The sequence below is a fragment of the Cebus imitator genome, unplaced genomic scaffold, assembly GCF_001604975.1.
Source record: "Cebus imitator isolate Cc_AM_T3 unplaced genomic scaffold, Cebus_imitator-1.0 Scaffold18, whole genome shotgun sequence".
Classification (NCBI taxonomy): Eukaryota; Metazoa; Chordata; class Mammalia; order Primates; family Cebidae; genus Cebus; species Cebus imitator.
The window spans coordinates 7,544,220-7,566,947 of record NW_016107333.1 but is presented as its reverse complement, the minus strand read 5'-3'; the positions used below and the strand labels follow the sequence as shown (position 1 = coordinate 7,566,947).

Genomic DNA, 22,728 nt, shown 5'->3' with positions numbered 1-22,728 from the left:
GTGGCCTTTTTTTTTTTGAGATAGAGCCTTGCTCTGTCGCCCAGGCTGGAGTGCAGTGGCGCGATCTCGGCTCACTGCAAACTTCACCTCCCAAGTTCAAGCGATTCTCCCGCCTCAACCTTCCAAGTAGCTGGGACAACAGTACATGCCACCATGCCTGGCTAATTTTTGTGTATTTTTTTACTTTTTTTGAGACGGAGTCTTGCTCTGTCACCAGGCTGGAGTGCAGTGGTGTGATTTCAGCTCACTGCAACCTCTGCCTCCCAGGTTCAAGTGATTCCCCTGCCTCAGCCACCCAAGTAGTTGGGATTACAGGTATGTGCCACCATGCCTATTATTTTTTTGTTGTTGTCGTATTTTAGTGGAGATGGGGTTTCACCATGTTGGCCAGGATGGTCTCAATCTCCTGACCTCATGATCCACCCACCTTGGCCTCCCAAAGTGCTGGGAATACAGGCATGAACCACCATGCCCAGCCTAATTTTTTAATTTTTAGTAGAGATGGGATTTTGCTGTGTTGGCGAGGCTGGTCTCAAACTCCCGGCCTGATGTGTTCCACCCACCTCAGCCTCCCAAAGTGCTGGATTACGGGCGGGAGCCACTGCACCTGGCTAGTCATTTTCGTTTTCTTTGGTTCTGTTGGATGCCTTACTAGGACCCACTCAAAAAAAAAAAAAAAAACTTTCATAGATAGCTGTCTCAAAACTTTTTCTACTTTCTCCAAATACTGTAAAACTAATGTTCTATTCTCCAAATAGAACAAATTCTTAAGATTTGCTCAGCTGTATCTCCTTGGTTTTGACTTAATGCTCTTCTGTAGAAAATTTTATCTCACAACAAAGCCTCTTCCCTTCCTTCTGCTCTAAAGTTGAGAGCTGTCACAGACTATCAGCTCAGCTTCAGCTATGCTTAATGAGTGCTTGTGCAGAATGCACCCCAGGTAAAGGAATTCAGAAATCAAAAGACTGCATGATTACTGAGAAGGAGAAAAGGCAGAGAAGTGATTCTGGAGAGCATAAACAAAATCAATATAGTACCCACTAAGGTCTTTGTTGAGTAATATTAGATAAAACAGACTAAAGGGATTGATGTCAGGAGATTTAAAGCAATCATTTAGCATCACCTGTCAGCACTGTATTCCTTGTACACTGTGGGAATGAACATCTGGGAAGCCTGGACTCTGACCCCTCTTTCAGTGGAACAGGGAGACAGATGTCACACTGACAAACAGCTGCCTGAATAAGTTTTGTCTTTTTGTCTCTTGAGAAGGAACACAGCCTCAAGCCTTCTCTCAAATTCTACTCAGGGCCCCTCAGGCAGTCTGGGCCTGCCATATGGTTCTTGGTCTCAAAGAAGAGTTCTGAAGCAGGCTGTCTACATAAGATCCAAATCACCCATTAAAATATTATTCAATTTGACATCTGTTAAGCATAACAATTAGACTAGCCAATTCAGTCACAATAGTGAAATTGGTATGTGTATATAGATACAACCCAAAAGATCAAATAATTTTAGTGTTGTTAAGAAAAAATTATTCTGAATCTTTTTTTGAAACAAGGACAATTTTAATCCTGCATTTTCCTATAGTAACATCCACTGCTAACTATCTATGGATTGAAACTGCATTTGCTAAGAACTGTGAACGTGAAGAAACTTTACATGAAGTCACATGTTGATACAGGCACACAGACATCTTCCAGCACCAAAAGAATACATATGTAACGCATACCAGATAGTCTCGATGGATAAATTTGCTTCACTAGTAATTCTATTTAGTAAAATTCACAGTTAATGCAGAATTTCATTTTTAATTTTATATCTTTATTACATATTTTTCTAATACTTTATTTATTTATTTATTTATTTATTTATTTATTTGTTTTGAGATGGAGTTTCACTCTTGTTGCCCAGGCTGGAGTGCAATGGGATGATGTCGGCTCACCGCAAACTCCACCTCTCGGATTCAAATAATTCTCCTGCCTCAGCCTCCCAAGTAGCTGGGATTACAGGCATGCACCACCACACCCAGCTAATTTTGTATTTTTAGTAAAGATGGGGTTTCTCCATGTTGGTCAGGCTGGTCTCAAATGCCTGATCTCAGGTGGTCTGTCCACTTCAGCCTCTCAAAGTGCTAGGATTACAGGCATGAGTCACTGCACCTGGACCTAATACTTAATTTTTTAAAAAAACACTCATTCAAGATTGTAATTTGCTTGGCAACAAATAATGGTTTCATGGGTTCTAAGTTTCTTTTTTTTTCCCCAAATAAATGCAGACACATTTAATGATATTCAGAGATCAGTCATTAAAAAAAATAAGCCAGCAACCTAAGAACTAATAAAGTAAATTCCTAAACCTGATTAAGGCTCTTTATCAATAATGAAACAACAAATAGTACATATGATACTGCAACATTCCCATTAAAGTTAGGAAGACAAAACATTTTGACTGTTAAACATTTTACTATACTGGAGAGATTCAGCAATATAATAATTATAAAAAATGTGAAGAATGAAAATTAGAAAAGAAGGAATAAACTAATGAAATGTGATAGTTTACATGAATAAACCTAAGATTTTAATCACTAAACTTTTTTTTATACTTAAGTTCTGGGGTACATGTGCAGGTTATGCAGGNTTAGAAAAGAAGGAATAAACTAATGAAATGTGATAGTTTACATGAATAAACCTAAGATTTTAATCACTAAACTTTTTTTTATACTTTACGTTCTGGGGTACATGTGCAGAACATACAGGTTTGTTATAGCTATATAGGTACCATGGTGGTTTGCTGCATGGTTCTAAGTTTCTTAAAAGTGTCCACAGCAATTTAAAACACCACAAGTCTTCTTTCCAATTTGTAGCACCTGACTTAAAGTTTAAATTCATCTAATGCATCATTAAAACTGTCATTTTTCTCTTGTGAGAAGACATGTTTCAATTGCTATTTCCAGGACTATATATTGAGCATGAGTGTTCATTATTTTTAATTGGTTAGCAGAATCTTACCCACATAATTTATAGCAAGAATAAGAACCTCTAGCCTCTCCGAATGGCTTTCACTCAGAACAATGATGATGATAAATGCCTAAAATGTATCTGGGGTGCTCCCACCTGACATTACCAACATGTTTCCAAGTAAGCTTAGAAAATAGGATTATTTAAACATATGCATAGTATTCTACCACACAATCACTTCTTTAACCATTTTTCAATTGTTCATTTATAACTTTATAATTTTTTATTATAAATAATATTGTGATGAATACTTTCATACATAAGTTTTATGCAAGACTGATTATTTCTTCTAATGTCTTTTAATGTCAAAGAAGTGGCTTACTGGTTCAGACAGTGCACATACATGGTTTTAAGGCTTTTAGTATACTTTACCAAATAATCTCCAAAATAGTCGAACAACTCCTACCAACAGTATGTTATTGTGCCTATAGGGTGGACTTTGCAACAACAAGGCAAATTTAACCACAAATCTCTTAGATTCTCACCCATCTCAAAACTGTCACATCAAAGAAGCAAGGAGACATATTGCTGGTGAAGAAGCCAAATTCAAATTCTTTTTTGAAAAATCACTCAGCTTTAGATCAGTAAAGTAACAAAAATGCTCCCCACAAGAAGTCTACCGGATTTTTCAAAAAATAAAGTTAAAAAGAGAGAAAGAAAGTCAGGCCAGGTGTGGTGGTTCACACCTGTAATCCCAACACTTTGGGAGGCCAAGACAGATGAATCATGAGGTCAGGAGTTCAAGACCAGCTTGGCCAACGTAGTGAAATCCCATCTCTAAAAATACACAAAATTAGCTGGGTGTGGTGATGGGCGCCTGTAATCACAGCTACTCAAGAGGCTGAGGCAGGAGAATTGCTTGAACCTGAGAGGCAGAGGTTGCAGTGAGCTGAGATCACACTATTGCACTACAGCCTGGGTGACAGTGTGAGACTCCATCTCAAAAAAAAAAAAAAGAGAGAAAGTCAGTACCAAATGACCAAATTTTGTATTTGACTAAATTCTGTTCATGCATGAGCATGGCAGTCTCCCCTATTTGTTTGACTTTTGCAATTAAAAAAGCCTTGTACAGAATAGAGAAAATGCCAAGGATGAAGGCAGTCTACAGTTTTACTGTAGAATAAATAAATAAATATATATATAATAGGAAGTAGAAAAGTTTCTCTTCAAAGCTTCATAAGTATTAGATATAATAGTTTTAAAAACTTTCTTCAAAGCCTTCTTGCTTTTTGCTAATAACTCTTCTATATAGCTGTTAGACATGCTTCTAGGCATGTAGTACATCCTATGTCATTGTACTTATAACCAAGATATCTGTGCTGGACATGCTCACAGGCATGTCCCAGCTCGTAGCCTATGCTCTTTCCTATTTAGACTTTCCTTTTGTTCTCCATTGCATTTACCTGTTTAGAAAAGTTTTAATTTATTAGCCAATCAGGTTTTAGTTTAGATTGTGAAGTCTAGCTCCAACCAATGGAGATCAGACACAATAGTAATGCATATAAGATAAATATGTCTGCTTTTCCTTTGTTTGTTGTGCTCTCGTGGCAAGATGGCTGGTGACAGTACCCTTCCTACAGGAAGTAAAAATTGCCTTGCTGAGAGATCCATTGTCTCAGTGCTATTTTTCTTTACAGCACCAAGCATCTGTTTGCAATTATATATTTCTTAAAAGGCCTCTCTCCCTTTGGCCATATCAACTTTCAGTTCAGGCCATTAAATACAGACAAATTTTCAAATTCAGTTCTTTACTTCTCCAAGATCTTTGATGCTATTGTCATCTACCTCTGGCCATTTTTGCTGAATAACATCAATTATATCATCTGTAAAGTCTCCCTGAATGATACTTTCATCCTCCACTGTTACTGAGGCACCACAGGAGAATTTTTGAGCAAAAAAAATCTTTGTGCTTATTTAAGATCAATTTCAAAAGTTGCAAGGCCACACACTCTTGTCACCTATTTCTTCTTTGCTCTGGGAATTTTGGCTGTAGTAACTTTTTGTGGTATGGTCTTCTTTTTTTGTTTTATTTTACTCCTTCCACCTCTCCTGTTTTTTCTTCACTTCTTCTTCCTCTGCTGTTCCTTGACCCTCACTAATTCCTTGTTTGGGTGAATTTTCTACAGTAAGTTTTGCAAATTCATTTGGAAAATTCTTCTCTACCTATTGTCTACATTTAGCAACATCAGGCACATATTCACAGTACTTTGTTGGTAATGAACAAACTCCACAATAAAGGACTCGAAATGGGTAATCAGCATCTAACTTGGCACTGTTCCTTGGGTGTCTCCTTTACAGTCAGCCCCACTGGATTCAGAAATGTCAGCAGCCATTTTACAAACCCAAGTGGTCGCACAGGCCCTGCTGGCTCCGTTTCTGCTGCTATCTGTTGCCCAGGCTGGAGTTCAGTGTTGCAATCTCAACTCACTACAATCTCCACTTTCCGAGTTCAAGTGATTCTCCTGCCTCCGCCCCCCGAGTAGCTGGGACTACAAAGGGGTACCTGAGATGGGGTTTTGCCATGTTGACCAGGCTGGCCTCCTGACCTCAAGTGATCCACCCACCTTAGCCTCCCAAAGTGCTGGGATTACAGGAGTGAGCCACCATGCCTGGCCCTGATTCTTGTTTAAATACTAAGGAAGACTTTATTCAAAACTATTTCAATAGGATATTGAAAAAGGGGAGAAACATTGTGTTCAACTCTGAATATGGCAAAGGTAACAGGATTTGTAGCCAGAGTTAAGTGAAGGAGTCAAGGGATGGAAAATTGCTAAGAGGAGCCATCAAGGGTAGGGAAAGTCTTCCTAAAGGCAGGCCAAGCAGGGACTTATACTGTACATCAAAGGCAGAAGATGAGGAGCTTAATTATATATCAAGGTAGAGGGATTCTCACTAAACTGACAGCAGGATTCTTGCTAAAACTGGGCTAGGCAGGCCAAAGACAAGACTAGGGGCCAAGGCCTAGGCCTAGTTGGGAAGAGGACTCAGGGCTTAGGATTTGGGGTTCAGTTTTCATGTGTAACATTGTTTCACTTCATATTTATTAAAGTTGAAACAGACAACCAAAATTCCATCTATTGCAAGCAAACTCTCCTTTTCTAAGTGTTTGGTCAAGGAGAGAGTTTTTATCAGTATCCTCAAGTTTCCTTCTCTTCTTCCCCAACCTTTCCCATCCTGCTGCTCCAACCACACCAGCTACAAAAGAGAGGTCTCTACTTCCTCTGCCAGCCCCTTCCCTTATGCTTCCCAGATTCCCTCCTTATGGAAACCCAGAGATTGCCAGACTCTCCAGACTCCAGATTTAGCATCTTAACTAGCAAATTTGTATCTGACTCATTCCAGTCCCTGATTGCTAGGGTCAATTTACTCCCTGATGAAAGAGTCAAGGCCCTTTCCACTTTGAGAGCTTGCTTTCCAGATGTGGAGACTGATCCCTGACAGCCCCACTGGCAGCATTTGCAGGCCCCATGTCTGGGAGGAGACTTGTCAGTAGAGGAGGCAGACCTATTGATTAAGCAAACAGATCCCCCTCCCCTTAGCTGGTACATTTTTATTTATTTTTTTTTTTGGTGCCAAAAACATTCAGAGAACATTTTTGGTCAGTCAGTCAACAGCTTTCACTAGTGGAGCACTGTGTGTATAGAACAGAAGGAATTCTAAAACCGGGGCTTAAAAAGTGGCGTAAATGCTATTTTGTGGTGGTTTTTGTTTTGTTTTTTTTTAAATTTCTACCGTCCCAAATTGGACTGGGGCAGGCGAGCAAATCAAGGAGTTTGTGGTTTTCTTCCTTTCCACTTCAAGAAAAGGTATCAACCTTCTTGTGTGGCTCTGGTGTTAAGCAGACCTGGGATTGAATCTCCTCTTTGTCATCCACTGCTTCGGTGGCCTTCTGCTCTGGGTTTTGGTTTCTTCTTGTGAAGAAGATTAAATGTACATAATGTGCCTAGAGCAGAGCCTGGCATATAGCGAGTACTCAATGAATAGAAGCTATTATTACTCATGCCCCTGCCTTCACCACTAAATAGTAGTTTGAGTTGCCTTACAGTAGAAGAAGAAGCTTCCCTGACAACTCTAATGGAGAGCCAAGTTTGAGCATGATCCCTAGGGTTTCCTCCAGTTCTAAAGCCCTATGATTCTTTTTTGTTGTTGTTGTTGTTTTAAATAGAAATATGGTCTCAATATGTTGCCCAGGCTGGTCTCAAATTCCTAGGCTCAAGCGATCCTCCCTACTTGCTCCCCAAAATGTCAGGATCACACCTGGCCCCCTATGATTCTTAGAACTCCACCTCAGCCCTGCAGCAAGTCACCATTTTGGAAGAATGGCCAAATACTTTTATCCATAAATTAGATACTCTCTTTTACCTTTCTTGGTCAAAGACAAGATCAAAGATATTAAGAAAAGCCAGAGTTCTGAGCCTCTCCTAGCACTTAGATATGGGATGTTGGCCGGGCACGGTGGCTCACGCCTATAATCCTAGCACTTTGGAAGGCTGAGGTGGGTGGATCACCTGAGGTCAGGAGTTCAAGACTAGCCTGGCCATCATGGTGAAACCCCATCTTATTTAAAAAAAAAAAAAAAAAGATATGGGATGTTGATGAGGGGTCTTCCAAGTCCCAATATGACAGGACAAAGGCAAAGAGAAGGATATTGAATCACCTTCAATCTGATCTGAACCTGTCCTGTTGGCCCAAAGGGACCAACAAATCAGGATTTTCTGTTGTTTGTTTTATTTTCTTCTCATTCATTCTTTCACCAAATATTTATTGAGTGCCTGCATGGGCCAGGCATTGCCTCATATTGGGGGTAGCAAAATAAATAAGACAACAAGGTAACTGCCTTCAGAAAGTTTAGATTCTGCAAAGGAGGGAAAGCCAATATGAAGATAAACAGAGATAATTATAAATTGTGATGAGTGCTAGGAAAGAAAGAGGATAGATGAGATAGGGAGAAATTGGGGAAAGAGAGGCCAAGGAAAGAGTTAACATTTGCACAAAGAATGAAAGGTTGCTAATGATCCAAAATGTGAAGAGCTGAGGGAATCAAGTTCAAGAACGGTAAAAAACATTTAGGGCCAAAGGAATGGCAGGTGTAAAGGCCCTCCTTGAGGTAGGGAAGAGTTTGGCATCTTCTAGGAACAGAAAGGAGTACAATATGTCTAGAAGGTAGTGATTTAGAAGGAGAGTCTATCAGATGACATCAGAGAGCAAGACTTTGTAGGAAATTTTATTTTAAGAACACTGGGAAGCTATTAAAGGATTTAAGCCAGGAGTGATGCAATTCAAATTGTGTTTCAGAGGGAAAAAAAAATCACTCTGGCTGCTACATGGGGAATGGATGGAACAGGACAGATGGAGCCAGAGATTTCAATTAAAAGACGTTCAGACCGGGCACAGCGGCTTACACCTGCAATCCCACCACTTTGGGAGGCCAAAGCGGGTGGATCACCTGATGTCAGGAGTTTGAGACCAGCCTGGCCAACATGGTGAAACTCCAGATCTACTAAAAATACAAAAAAATTAGCTGAGCATGGTGGCAGGCACCTGTAATCCCAGCTACTTGGGAGGCTGAGGCAGGAGAATTGCTTGAACCCAGGAGGCAGAGGTTGCAGTGAGCCGAGATCACACCATTGCAGTCCAGCCTGGGCAACAAGAGCAAAACTCCGCCTCAAAAAAAAAAAAAGAGAAAGAGACATTGAGGTTGGGCATGGTGATCCATGCCTATAATCCCAGCACTTTGGGAGGCTAAGGCAGGAGGATTACTTGAGGCCAGGAGTTCAAGGCCAGCCTGGGCAACATAGTGAGACCTCATCTCTACAAAGAATAGACAAAATTAGCCAGACATAGTAGTGCATGCCAACAGTCCCAGCTACTTGAGAGGCGGAAGTAAGTGGATCACTTGAGGTGAGCAAAGATTGCACCACTGTGCTCCAGCCTGAATGATAGAGCAAGACTCTGTCTCAAAAAAAAAAAAAAAGACATTCAAGCTAGGCATAGTGGCTCAAGCCTATAATCACAGCTACTTGGGAGGCTGAGGCAAGATGATTGCTTGAGCCAAGGAGTTTGAAGCCAGCCTGGGTAACATTAGGGGATTAGGGAGACCCTCTCTTTCTAAAATATACATATATATGTATATAATGTGTGTGTGTGTGTGTGTGTGTGTGTGTGTGTGTATATTTCATACATATAATTTATATATATATATATAATTAGATATATAATTTATACATTATATATATAAAATAAGAGATATTCAATTGTCCAGGCAACAGTGATGGTGGCTTTGCCTAGAGGAGCTGTAAGCTTTTGGTTGGTGGCTTCCAGGGTGATTCTAAGCCTCTGGTGCTGGGTTAACCAGAGACAGAGAGTTCAAAGATGTTGGTGAATTCCTCATGCTCAGTTGACTTTGTTGTTCTTTCCCTACATAAGGCAGATTAAAGGGCCACACAGAATGTTGGGCTCAGTCCCTAATGTGCCTGTCTTCAGACACATTCACAAAGAGGAAGTCTTGAGAAGTGAGCCACATGACCATGCCTTCTCCAGGCCCTTTTTATCCGTCTCTTCTTCTCTGTTGGTATCCCATGTCTAGCCTCAGGAGAATCTGCCCTCCTGACACCATGCCCCAGAGTTCTCTGGACCCTTCTTTCTTTGCCTCTTCCTCTCTTCCCTTCCCCAGAACTCTGCCCCTAGGTAGGAAAATAGAAAATTTACCCAGTAACACTAATTGCTACCAACCTTATGGCCGAGATCATTTGCACTGTTACCCTAGTGACCCATAAGACAAGCTGTGGAAACTGGCTAACTAAGGGAAAATATTTTGAGGCAGAATGTGGCTTGAATTCTGTTTCGTAAGTTATTCCCACTCCACCTTTCCATAGAACTCAAACCATCAGAGAAGAAATGCATTAACTAGAGACATTATCTTGGACCTCTGGGACCTAAGTCAATAGACAGAAGCATTTGGAGCAACAAAGGATAGGACTGGCTTTCCTTTTTTTTTTTTTTTTTTTAATCCCCTCCCTTACCACAGAAAGAACTGGCTGTCCAAAGGAACCTCAGGAGATGACAATCCAGGGCAGTTAATCTTGCCCTTTGCAGCCCACAGCCAGAGGGCCCCCTCTTGTCTGGGAGATGACAGAGCCCAGAGATAGGCTAGAGAATAGTGGGCCTGGAGGAGGCAGGGCTTAAGCAGGCTCCTGAGGGAAGGGTGGGATTTGGAGAAGATGATGGAAGTGGCCATGGCCTTCTAAACAAGGTAAAAAGAAACCCTCATTTGCATTCTGGAAGCTACAAGGCCAGAAGTATACAACTCTCTCCTTACCTTGTTCCCTATTCCCTATCTATGGTTGTAGAGAGGCACGCTGGACATCAAACATAAGCCCATGTCTGACAACTGCTGATTCTGACTGATGCGGACTGGGCTGCAGTTTCCTTCTCTGACCCCTCTCCTCATTTGAGCAAGCTGGAGCCCACTTATGAATAAGCAGAACTAAGTCACGAACCGTGGTCTTGCAGGTGGGGTAAACCATGCATTATTCTAGTCAAAGAGAGTCATCTGGCTGGTCAGGGTAGCTCATGCCTGTCATCCCAGAACTTTGGGAGGCTGAGGCAGGTGGATCACCTGAGGTCAGGAATTCGAGACCAACCTGGCCAACATGGTGAAACCCTGTCTGTACTAAAAATACAAAAATTAGCGAAGCATGTTGGCATGTACTATTGTCCCAACTATTCCAGAGGCTGAGGCAGAAGAATTGCTTGAACCCAGGAGGTGGAGGTTGTAGTGAGTCGAGATCACGCCACTGCACTCCAGTCTAGGACAATAGAGCTAGGCTGTATTTTCAGAAGTCATATTTATTCTCAGAGGGCAAATCCTTGCCATAAAAGAAATATTCAGGCCAGGCACAGTGGCTCATGCTTGTAATTCCAGCCCTTTGGGAGGCCAAGGTGGGAGTGTCTCTTGAGCCCCGGAGTTCGAGACCAGCCTGGGCAACATAGTGAGACCTCATCTCTACTAAAAAAATTATTGGCCTGGCATGGTGGCTCACACCTTGTTAGCGGCAGGGGTGGGACCAGAACTCAGGTTTTCACATGCTGGTTCTTTCTTTGACTCCCCAAAACCACTCCCACTCCCTACCCCCAATCCCCTATCTCCTCACCTCCATTGAGGTATCTGATGCCCAGGGCCCTGGTTAGATAGCTGAAGGTGATTATCTCAGCTACTTGGGAGGCTCAGGCGGGAGAATTGCTTTAGCCCAGAAGGTCAAGGCTGCAGTGAGCTATGATCTCGCTACTGCCCTCCAGCCTGGGTGACAGAGCAAGACCCTATCTATAAAAACAGAAAGAGGCTGGGTGCAGTGGCTCACGCCTGTAATCCCAGCACTTTGGGAGGCCGAGGTGGGCAGATCACGAGGACAAGACTTGATCGAGACCATCCTGGCCAACATGGTGAAACCCCGTCTCGACTAAAAATACAAAAAAATTAGCTGGGCGTGGTGGCACTCACCTGTAGTCCCAGCTACTCAGGAGGCTGAGGCAGGAGAATTGCTTGAACCCAGGAGGCGGAGGTTGCAGTGAGCCAAGGTCGCGCCACTGCACTCCAGCCTGGTGCCTGGTGACAGAGTGAGACTCTGTCTCAAAAAAAAAAAAAAAAAAAAAAAAACCAGTAAGAAAGAAATATTCAATGGCATATATTGTAGCCTCTCTGAATGGGATGCCACTCATTTGGAATAACAGCAAGTCAAAGTTAAAAGAGAACTTAAAAATCTAAATTAATCAGCCTGGGCAACATGGTAAAACCCCAACTCTACCAAAAATTAAAAAAATAAAAAAAATTACCCAGGCGTGGTGGCATGTGCCTGTAGTCCCAGCTACTAGGGAGGCTGAGATGGGAGAATTGCTTGAACCCTGAAGGCAAACGTTGCAGTGAGCTAACACCACTGCACTCCAGCCTGGGTGACAGAGCAAGATCCTCTCTCAAAAAAAAAAAAAAAATCTAATAATTCAATTTTTTTCTCATACAGGTGAAGAAAAAGTTATCCATAGAGAGAAAGTAACTTGCCAGAAATCACATAGGGAGTTGGTGGCAGGGTTGGGACCAGAACTCTGGTTTTTACATGCTGGTTCTTTCTTTGACTCCCCAAACCCACTCACACCCCCTGCCCCCAATCCCCTATCTCCTCGCCTCCATTGAGGTCTCTGATGCCCAGGGCCCTGGTTAGATAGCTGAAGGTGATGTCTATAAGCCGTCTCATTGTTACATAACTTACTGGCAAAACTCTACTGAGTGTAATGTAATGTTTCCCCCAATTCACAAACTTCTTCATAGCCACCATGTCATATGATCGGTGTCAACTTTCTCAATCTTGTAACCAGCTGGCTTCATGAGCATGCAGCTTGTGCAGCTGTACAGGGCCTCGCGCTTAAAGGGCCACAGGCTTGGCTTAACACTCTCTTATAGGACACTCTTAACACTCTTGTAGGACAAGGGGTCCTACATTTTCATTCTTCACAGGGTCTGGCAAATTAGGTTGCCTACCCATAACTTGTATTCGGGGAGATAGGTATGATGAAGAATTTGGTGTCCCTCTTTTATCAGGAGTGAGGTAATGGAATGCCTAGAATTAGCTCTTGGGAAAGGATCAGGAACTTGGCACCTGTACCCCAGACTCAGGCCACCCACTATGTCCTGCAACCTCAGGGTCACCTGCTTAATTTGGACATGCAGGCCTTAATGATTTTCCCGGCATGCAGTTTAGCTTATTAAGAAATCTTCAGCTAACATAACTGATTAAAATGGGTTGGATATCTCAGTAATTGGCTTTAGCTATGCACATATGGCCACCACTGGCAGGATGGCTATTTAAAAAAGCCACCCTGTAGAGCAGGAAATTCAAGGAGACTGCCAGAGGGAAAAGGCTGCAGAGTCCAGAGAAGAAAGGAACCCCTGCCTGCTACACAGAAACACTTGAGAGGGGGGATTCAGCAGGAGCCACACAGAGGTGAGGGTGGAGCACTCTAGGGGCTGCAGACCAAAATTGGAAGGAGGCTGAGGAAATTAGAGAGGCCCAAGACCCCAAACTATGGAACCTCCCTCTTCTGCATACCCAAGGCAGCATTTGTTTCACTCATGCCTCAACTCTAGCACTTCCCCCTCCTCCTTTTTTTTTTTTTTTTTCTCGCTCTGTCACCCAAGTTGGAGTCTGGTGGCGCAATCTCGATCTCAGCTCACCGCAACCTCAGCCTCCCAGGTTCAAGCGACTCTCCTACCTCAGTCTCCCAAGTAGCTGGGATTACAGGCATGCACCACCATGCCCAGCTAATTTTGTGTTTTTAGTAGAGACAGGGTTTCTCCACGTTGGTCAGGCTGGTCTCGAACTCCGGACCTCAGGTGATCCACCTGCCTCAGCCTCCCAAAGTGCTAGGATTACAGGTGTGAGCCACCGAGCCTGGCTTCCCCTCTCCTTTTGTTAGTTACTTGTCTCTCTTCCCTGCAGCACTGAAAGCCATTTAAAGGAACGGAGTTCATTATTCACATATGTCGAACATATAGTAACTTGATTCAGTTGACAGAAACATTTCCTAAGGCCTTATTTTGTACTGAGCACAATGCTAGCCCCTGGGTTGGTGTGTGTTGGGGTAGGAGATGAATGAGGTATGGAGATGGGTATGGAGACGAATGAGGCACAGGCTCTACTCTTGATGAGTCCTCAGTCTAGAAGAGGCAGACAAATGAACAAATAATTACAATACAATGTGTTTAGAGAAGAGAGAATAATTAACTCCCCTGGAAGGGAGCCATCAGATAAGACTTTTGAATAGCATTCAAAAAATATTTGTTGGCCAGGCACAGTGGTTCCTGCCTATAATCCCAATTCTTTGGGAGGCTGAGGTAACAGGAGGCCAGGAGTACAAGACAAGCCTGGGCAACATAGCAAGACCCCATCTCTACAAAATATTTTAAAATTAGCCAGGCATGGTGGCGTGTGCATATAGTCCCAGCTACTTGGGAGGCTGAGGTGGGAGGATCACTTAAGCCCAGGAGGTTGAGACCACAGTGAGCTATGATTGTGCCACTGCACTACCGCCTGGACAACAGAGCAAGACCCTATCTCTAAAACATTAAAATTTAAATAAAAATAAACGTGATTATTTGATTGGCTATTCTAGGATAACACTAAGTAGATCAAACATTGCCACCCTCATGCTACCCCAGAAATTATGTCTGATCATGGACATTACTAATAAACCTGAGTGGACTTTAATGAAAGTCACTCATCTAGCCACCTATGCTCACCCCAGCCAGGCTCTTGCCGCAGATATAACCCAGGTGGGTGGAAGATGTTGGGAGAAGCAGGACCCCCTGCAGCTGCTGAACATCTCTTGTGTAGAATTCAGGCAACTAATAATGGGAGGTGGTTCTCTCCTGGGCCACGACCCTCAGAATTTGGGAGAGCTAGCTTGGCTAAGAAACTAAACCACAACAAAAATTGTGTGTTGCCTTTCCTAAGTTTTGGCATTTCAGAAACAGTGACTGATGAACCAGAAGGATAGTAGAGTTTGAAAGTATGCTGGGGCAGAAATGGGCCCCAGGTGAAAGAAGATTCGTGACAAGCAAGCTGTATGTTTTGGTGACAGAGCATTAGTTGTTGAGAGCAAGCTATACCCTGAATTTGACCTACGAAAGGGGAGGAGAGTCCTACCAATTCCCCAACCTCATTGTCACAAATGATGCATGACTCTCCATCCACCTTCTTTAAATCCTTTGAGGCTATGTTAGGTAGCATCCAGTATTTTATTTCTATAATATCATCCTTTGTTTTTGTTTTTATTTTTATTTTTGAGATAGCGTCTTGCTCTATTGCCCAGGCTGGAGTGCAGTGGCACAATCATGGCTCATTGCAGCCTCAACCTCCTGAGCTCAGGCAATCCTCCCACCTCAGCCTCCTGAGTAACTGGGACTACAGGCGCGCGCCATCACAAATGACTAATTTTTAAATATTTTGTAGAGATGAGGTCTCCCTATGTTGCCCAAGCTGGTCTCGAACTTGGTCTCGAACTCCTGGACTCAAGCGGTCCTGCACTTGGCCATCCTTTGTTTTTTTATTACAAAGTAATGACATGCTTATTTTTAAAATTCAAATGCAGAGGTACATAAAGTAAAACATGCATGTTTCTACTTCACTCTCCATTCTCAATTCCACTCCTAAGGAGTAATCATCACTAAAATCATAATGTTTATCCTTCTAGATTTTTTTTCTGCATATGCAAGCATGTACATATTTGAGTATGTTTTGATGTTTACAGGATCATGCTTTTTATAATATTTAATTTGCTTTGGCATTATATTTTTTAAATGTATTCTGATCAAGTACCAGTCTAGAATGATGTGTCCCTTTCAGCAAGACATTTTCCCCACTGTAGAACTGAACTACTGCCTAAACTGAAAAAACCAACAACTTTCCCTGCCCTTATGTGTCTGTGATTGTGGATGAGCCACATGCAGGTTGTAGGAATATCATATGCAAACATTCTGAGCTTTTTCAGGGTCACAGTACTCATTATGGACCCAGAGAAAGCTATGGACCCTTTCCCTTGAAAAATCACATATGCACAATGTTTTGCAGACAATTTTGAGGTCAAGAATTCCCTCCTGCTGTCATTTCCCTTTCTTCTCAAGTATATGCCCTGTTCCAAAAGCCTGATCAAAGGAAAGCCTGCCTTCATACGCACTAACCTATATGAGTCTGCTGAAGTCTGCAGGTGCTCCTCCATGCTGGGCCCCAGCTGATACTTCTTGATTTCTGTTCACTCTCCATAGGGATGAGCTTCACCCAGACCCCCAGGTCCCTGGCTATTGGTGCTTGACAGGGCTGGTGAAAGACACTACTATGATTAACTGAGCCCAGTCCCCTCCCCTCCAATGCTAGCTTGCTGGCTACCCAGACACTCTGGCTGCCTTGACTAGTGCCATTAGCAAAGCCCAGGGCAGGCTGTTAGGGTTGTGCCTTATGAACACCTGGTATGGTAAGTAGCTGACAGTGTTCACTGTCTTCAAGAAGACTCTGCTTAAACAAAACAAAACAAAAAAACTAAAACAATGCTGAAATAAAAATTGAAAAGGGAGATAGTCCCAGCTACTTGGGTGGCTGAGGCAGGGGGATCACTTAAGGCCAGGAATTTGAGGCCCTCCTGGGCAACACAGTGAGACCACATTTCAAAAAAATTAAAAAGACTACTGCCTTTGCTTCTTATTCAGTTCTCATCTCTCACTAAACCTCTGGCCCAATAGGTACTTAGCCATGTCCCATGACTAGGCGATTGTAGTCCTTTCCTTTGCTTTGGGAAACAAGGCCCTAACCCTGAAGAATCAAGATATGACACTATCCCCAGTGCTGTTGCTAAGGTGATGTCCTCAGTGCACACTCAGGACGCTGAGTATATCCTACTCAGGGATGATGATCTCAACACTGTTGTCTCTCCTATATCCCCTCAATCGGAGATCTTACACATTAGCATACATGTTTGCACACACATATCAACAAGACTCCTGGGTTACATCAGCCAATTGCAATGGAACTGTATGAACTCTCATTGCTGTTATTACTCATGAGGGACACACTCACTGCTATTAATATAATTGTAGTGGGCTTGTACAAACTTTCCATGACTTTCCATGCCCTCTTTGGTCAGATTGGTCAGATTGAGTCACACTCATGCATTTGTAAATACTTCAGCTCTTAAGGAAGCATAACAAGTGGCCCTTACAAAATCTTTCTCTGTGTAACTATTTAAGTTGCCTAATAGCACAATGATTGGGAGGCAAGAATTGGAAATCAGGAATTTGCTATGGTCTGAATGTTTATGCCCTCTCAGATTCAGATGTTGAAATCCTCACCCCCAAGGTGATGGTATAAGGAGGTGGGGCCTTTTGGAGGTGACTAGGTCATGGTGGCAGAGCCCTCATGAATGAGACTAGTGCCTTTATAAAAGAGGCCCAAGGGAAACCCCTTCCACCTTGTGAGATTAGAGTGAGATGATGGCTGTCTATGAAGAAATAGGCCCTCACTAGATATTGAATCTTCTTGCACCTTGATCTTAGACTTCCAGCCTCCAGAACTCTGAGAAATAAATTTCTGTTGTTTAGAAACCACCTAGTCTATGATATTTTGTTATAGCCACCTAAATAGACTAAGACAGGATTCATAGAGTTTAAGGATAGAAGGGAGATTCTTTTATTCATTAAATCTTTATCAAGTTTCTACTCTGTGCCTCATACTCTATACTAAGTCATATAGTCCTATCCTCTCATTTTTTTTTATTTTGGAGACAGAGACTCACTCTGTCACCCAGGCTGGAATGTAATGGCATGATCTTGGCTCACTACAACCTCCACCTCCCAGGTTTAAGCGATTCTCGTGCCTCAGCCTCCTGAGTAGCTGGGATTACAGGCACGCACTGCCAGGCTAATTTTTGTATTTTTAGTAGAGACAGGGTTTCACCATGTTGGCCAGGATGGTCTCAAACTCGGCCTTAAGTGATCTACCCGCCTCAAACTCCCAAACTGCTGTTCTTACAAGCGTGAGTGCCGGACCCTATCCCCTTATTTTAAAAACTGAGAAAGCTGAGACCTAGATGGACCTAGGGTCACACTGCCGTTTAAATGACAGGTTCATCCAGGTGACTTGACTCATGTGTCAGATTCTTCTTTTTATCCACCATGCTGAAGAGCAACTCATCTTAAGTCCTAAACAGTAACTCAATGAAGATGATGAATTTAAAAGGAGAATTGTCATCAGAGATATCACAGATCAAAGAACAATCTTTTTTTTTTTTTTTTTTTTTTTTGAGACGGAGTTTCGCTCTTGTTACCCAGGCTGGAGTGCAATGGCACGATCTCGGCTCACCGCAACCTCCACCTCCTGGTGGTTCAGGCAATTCTCCTGCCTCAGCCTCCTGAGTAGCTGGGATTACAGGCATGCACCACCATGCCCAGCTAATTTTTTGTATTTTTAGTAGAGACAGGGTTTCACCATGTTGACCAGGATGGTCTCGATCTCTTGACCTCGTGATCCACCCGCCTCGGCCTCCCAAAGTGCTGGGATTACAGGCTTGAGCCACCACGCCCGGCCCAAAGAACAGTCTTCATAGTGCAGAGTGGAAGAACAGTTGAGCACAATTGCAGTTTCTCATTGCTGTCAGCATTACTGTTGTGTAATTTTTTTTTTTTTTTTTGAGATAAAGTCTCATTCTGTCACCCAGGCTAGGGTATAGTGGCACAATCTTGGATCACTGCAACCTCTGCCTCCCGAATTCAAGCGATTCTCCTGCCTCAGCCTCCCGAGTAGTTGGAATTATGGGCATGCACCACCATGCCAGGCTAATTTTTGTATTTTTAGTAGAGACGGGGTTTCACCATGTTGGTCAGGCTGGTCTTGAACTCCTGACCTCAGATGATGATCCACCTGCCTTGGCCTCCCAAAGTGCTGGGATTACAGGCATGAGCCACAGTGCCTGGTCTAGCATTTTTTGTCCTGTATTAATAGCAGGGAGTATATGTCCCTGATGAGTAGTAACAGCAACAAGGTCTGTGCAGGTCCACAAACCTTTACCTGTAATTGCAAAATCCCAACACCCTGAAAACTATAAGGTTTGTTTCCCCTTTGGCAACTCATTTGGCAGCAAAATCTGACCTTAGCCTGAAGACATTTAGCAACAAAACCCATCCTGAATTGATGTGAATCAATTCATAGTCTGTATTCATCCTGCTTGTTATGAAGATCCATGCCTTTTTGCTATAAAAAGCATTAATATTTTTATTATGGGGTACTCCCAGACCCCTTATATGTGATTTAATATAATATATAGATGATGCTATTTTTCTAACATTCACAAAGTTCTGAATTCTAAAAAACATCTAAAACAGCTGTATTACATTTAGTATATATATATCTCTCCAGAATTGATGTAAGGAATACTGGTCTTTATCCCTCTCCCTATAATACCCAAATAAGATTTACTCCACTGAGACTTCACCAATCCAAGACTTGGTCCAGTTGTATAGTTCTACCAGGAGAACTGTTCTGTGCAGGGTGGTTGGTGGAGGTGGGGAGGCAGGGGTAGGAGGTTGTTTCTTTCTTTTAAACTAACCCCTAGGATTCACTTGTTCTGAGTTAGGCTGAGGATTTGACCTGGTGAGATCTCCTGCTTACCCATTGTACAGTGACTAGTGTTTACTTTAGGCCTGTGGCTGCTCTGATGGTGAAGAGAGCTTGTACGTACATTATCAAGTGTTCATAGCAAGTGATCAGTATGGACTTAGGCCACTCCATGGATGTCCAGTTCCATGGATATTAGCTTCTGGTCATGAGCTGTCCCATTACCCCTTGGATATTGAATTGGACTGTTGATTCAGCCCCCTCATTCTCAATCCTGTTCCTGGATCTAAGTCAATCTTCCCCAAACTCCTGCCACCTTTTTCTTTCTTCCTTTCTTTTATTTTTTAGTATGATCACAGCTCACTGCAGCCTCAACCTCCCAGGTTCAAGCAATCCTCCCTCCTACCTCACCCTCCCAAGTGGCTGGGACCATAGGTGTGTACCATCACACCCAGCCAATTTTTAAAAAAAATTTTGTAGAGATGAGGTCTCACTACATTGCCCAGGCTGGTCTCAAACTCCTGGGCTCAAGGAATCCTCCCCCTGTGGCTTCTTAAAGTACTGGGATTACAGATAGGAGCCACCATGCCTGGACTCCTTTTCTAACTCAGATTTTCTGGCCACTCTCACTTCTTTGCAGAAATTCCCTTTACACTTTTTGGCCCATGAGTATATCATTTATGGTAAGGAAAATCCAGAGACAAAATAACTACACATACTGCCTCCCAGTTAATAACATGCCTCTTATAACTTGCCTTAATTGAGCTTTTTCATTTTTGTTTTTGAGTCAGAGTCTCACTCTGTTGCCCAGGCTGGAGGGCAATGGCACAGTCACAGCTCACTGTAGCCTCGACTTCCTGGAGTCAGGTGATTCCCCCACCTCAGCCACCCGACTAGCTGGGACCACAGTCTTGTGCCACCTCTCTCAGCTAAGAGCCTTTTGTTAATCAAAGCTTCTCCCCACCACATTCCACCACATCCCTATCCTTTACTTTCCTTGTTTTTTGAAAGGAAATGAATTCCTTCCTTCCCTTCTCCCTTCCCTTCTCCCTTCCCTTCCTTTCTCCCTTCCCTTCTTCCCTTCCCTTCTCCCTTCCCTTCCCTTCCCCCTTCCCTTCCCCTTCCCCCTTCCCTTCCCTTCCCCTTTCTGACAGTTTCTCTCTTTCACCCAGGCTAGGGTGAAGTGGCATGATCTCAGCTCACTGCAACCTCCTCCCCCTGGGTTCAAGCGATTCTCCTGCCTCAACCTCTCAAGTAGGTGGATTTATAGGCAACTGCCACCACGCCCGGCTCATTTTTGTATTTTTAGTAGAAACAGGATTTCGCCATGTTGGCCAGCTGCTCTCAAACTCTTGATCTCAGGTGATCCACCCACCTGGGCCTCCCAAAGCTCTGGGATTACAGGTGTGAGCCACCATGCCGGGCCACGTTGAATTTATTTCTGATTTGCCTTCATAATTAATACCCATTAAAGCTAGATTCTGTTGTTTGAAAAATGGTCTTTTTAGCAACAATCAGAAGCTAAAAATTAAATTCAGTATTGCTTTTGGAAGAGATCAGTGATACAGAATAAAAATTTTAAATATATATTTAATTTTATGAAACTAACTTATCTAGTTTATAAATATTTCATATTTGTATTCTAAGTGTTACTGTATTGAATCTTTATGAACTCTAGGCAGCATGGTGTAATAATAAGTTTCAAAACATTATGATAACTATTCATGATGTAGATTTTTCCTCTGCATCCACAATCAAAGCTTACCAGTCTTAGCTCTTGTCTCATTAAGACCCAGTCCTGTACTAAAACAAATATGAAATCTGATAAATTAATGAGAAATATTATTGGCACATTAGTCTTTTAATAAGGGTCATCAGTATCTTTACCTGAAGAAATAATTGGGCCGGGTGCAGTGGCTCACACCTGTAACCCCAGCACTTTGGGAAGCCAAGACGGGCAGATCACTTGAGGCCAGGAGTTTGAGACCAGTCTGGCCAACATGGTGAAACCTTGTCTGTACTAAAAATACCAAAATTAGCCTGGTATGGTGGCGGACACCTGTAGTCCCAGCTACTTGGGAGACTGAGGCAGGAGAATTGCTTGAATCTGGGCAGCAGAGGTTTTAGTGAGCCAAGATCTCATCACTGCCCTGCAGCCTGGGTAACACGTTGAGAAAAGATGAAAGAAAAGAAAAGAAAAAAGAAAGAAAGGGAGGGAGGAAGGGAGGGGAAGAAGGGAGGGAAAGAGAGAGAGAAGGGAGGGAGGGATGGAAGGAAGGAAGGAGGGAAGGAAGGAAGGGAGGGAGGGAAAGAGAGAGAGAAAGAAAAGGAGGGCGGAAGGGAGGGAGGGAAGGAAGGAAGGGAGGCAGGGAGGAAAGGAAGGAGGGAAGGGAGGAAGGGAGGGAGGGAAAGAGAAAAAGAGAAAGAAAAAAAGGAAAGAAGGAAGAGAAAGAGAAAAAAGAGGAAGGAAGGAAGGAAAGAGTTAAGTGCTCCTTTGGTTAATAGATCTCAATAGAGAAAACACAATGTTCATGTTCCAATCCATCATGATTCTTACAATCTAGATGGGGGTTGGCAAACTTTTTCTATAAAAGCCCAGATAGTAAATATTTTATGCTTTGTGGACCACATAGGGTCTCCGTTGGATATTCTTTTTTTTTTTTTTAATAGAATCATTTAAGAATGTAATGAAATGTGAGAAGGGCATATGAGCACTGTAGTCACTAAGGGTTTTGATGACCATTAACAAATGATAAGTAAATTAATGTTTGTATAGTAAGCTAGGCACTACAGTCAGTGGGAAAGAACAAGCATCACATGGGGACCAGGAAGTAGCCAAGTTTCACTGGAATTTATTACTTTCTGTGAGAAAATATACACTAGAGAGTTCTCCTTATATACACCATAGCGTCCTCCTTCTAGGATGTTAGTGTCTCAATGACAGGGCTGTCCACCATCCTTTCCAGCCTTATATTTTTTATCTTTTCCAGATTTTTTATATCTTTTATATCCTTTCCAGCTATTTATTTATATATTTTATATCATTTCCAGTTATTTTATATATTTTATATCCTTTCCAGCTTTATATTTATATACATACATATTTTGTGTGTGTGTGTGTGTGTGTGTGTGTGTGTGTGTATACAAATTAATACATATGGCTGAGTGGTGGCTCGCTTTGGGAAACTGAGGTGGGAGGATCACTTAAGCCCAGGAGTTCAAAGACCAACTTGGGTAATGGAGTGAGACCTCATCTCTACAAAAAAAAAAAAACCTTTTTTTTAAATTAGCCAGGCATGTTGGCACATGCCTGTAGTGCCAGCTACTCAGGAGGATGAGGTGGGAGGATGGCCTGAGCCTGGGATGTTGAGGCTGCAGTGGGCCAAGATCGTGCCATTGCACTCCAGCCTGAGTGACGGAGTGAGACTCTGTCTCAAAACAAAGAACAACAACAACAACAAAAAACTATATGACTTTGAGATAGAAAATTTGGGCTGTGTGCAGTGGCAGTGGCTGGCAGATCACTTGAAGCCAGGAATTCAAGACTAGTCTGGCCAACA

The 22,728-nt window shown here is 42.7% G+C and overlaps 1 protein-coding gene and 1 pseudogene across 2 annotated transcripts in view; one reads left to right on the top strand and one right to left on the bottom strand.

Moving 5' to 3' along the window:
* LOC108292925 (agouti signaling protein) overlaps positions 1-22,728 on the top strand; it is a 108,385-nt gene that overhangs the window by 76,556 nt on the left and 9,101 nt on the right. The window lies entirely within an intron of this gene.
* LOC108292920 lies at positions 4,584-5,374 on the bottom strand (annotated as a pseudogene).